Source organism: Hevea brasiliensis, chromosome 17, assembly GCF_030052815.1.
Source record: "Hevea brasiliensis isolate MT/VB/25A 57/8 chromosome 17, ASM3005281v1, whole genome shotgun sequence".
Taxonomy (NCBI): domain Eukaryota; kingdom Viridiplantae; phylum Streptophyta; class Magnoliopsida; order Malpighiales; family Euphorbiaceae; genus Hevea; species Hevea brasiliensis.
Window position 1 is genome coordinate 51,134,727 of NC_079509.1, and position 1,076 is coordinate 51,135,802.

General features: G+C 38.2%; 1 non-coding gene across 1 annotated transcript; it reads right to left on the minus strand.

The window, feature by feature from the left end:
- Positions 1–547: 547 nt before the first annotated feature.
- Positions 548–654, minus strand: LOC131175717 (small nucleolar RNA R71). Its single transcript, XR_009145906.1, has one exon. It is a non-coding gene; the product is annotated as a small nucleolar RNA R71 (small nucleolar RNA).
- Between the last annotated feature and the right edge of the window lie 422 nt (positions 655–1,076).

Here is a 1,076-nt window from a genome sequence, read left to right on the forward strand (position 1 = left end):
AACCGAAATTGAAGCAGACATGGCTGATGAAAGAGTTAGAATTGATGAAAACCATTGTTAATTTCATATTGAAGCAGACATGGCTGATGAAAGAGTTAGAATTGGTGTTGGTAATGCTGGAAATGGTCAAAACAATGAAAATGAAGCCCAAGGAGAAGAAATTGTTAATGCAAACGTGCCTAGGGGAAGTATGATGGATCATGCTTTTCCACGTTTTGATGATTTGAGAGAGAGCATAGCAAGACCAAGGATTGATGCAAATAGCTACAAGATGGATTTTGGAGTTCTTCAAATGATTCAAAATTCTCAATTCGGAGGTCATCCTTCTGAAAATCCACACACACACCTGAAGAAGTTTGCTATGATTTGCGACATGCAAAAACAACCTGGAGTGTCTGATGATGCAGCAAGATTGAAGCTATTTCCATTCTCTTTGAAAGATAGAGCATTGGATTGGCTTGATTCTTTACCTCACAACTCCATTACAAATTGGGAGCAACTCACTGATGCATTTCTTGCACAATATTTTCCACCTGGAAAAACTCAAGAACTGAGGAATCAAATGACAGCTTTCAGACCAAGAGAAGATGAAACTCTTTATGAGTCATGGATGAGATGGAAAGAATTAGAGAGATTATGCCCACATCATGCCATTCCAAAATGGATGATAAATCAAAATTTTTACACCAATGTCACTCCTGCAATCAGAGGAATTATTGATGCTCAAACAGGAGGAGAATTCATTATTAAGCATGAAGATGAAGCTTATGAGCTATTGGAGAAAATTGCAAAGAATACTCATCTTTGGAGTAGTCCAAGAGGACCAGCTCCAACTCAGAAAAGGCAAGCTGCTGGAATATATGATCTTGATCCATTCAACATGATTAATGCAAAATTTGATGCACTTACAAATGTCCTTGCTAAGAAGATGGAAGATTTGAGTATGTTGGTTAGTTCATCATCATCAGCTGGAAGTTCACAACAAGTGGCTTATGCAGAGGAAACAACCAGCTGTGGAGTAGATTATGGAGAACAAGCAGCATACGTTGGTAATTATGGAAACAAGCAAATGGGGA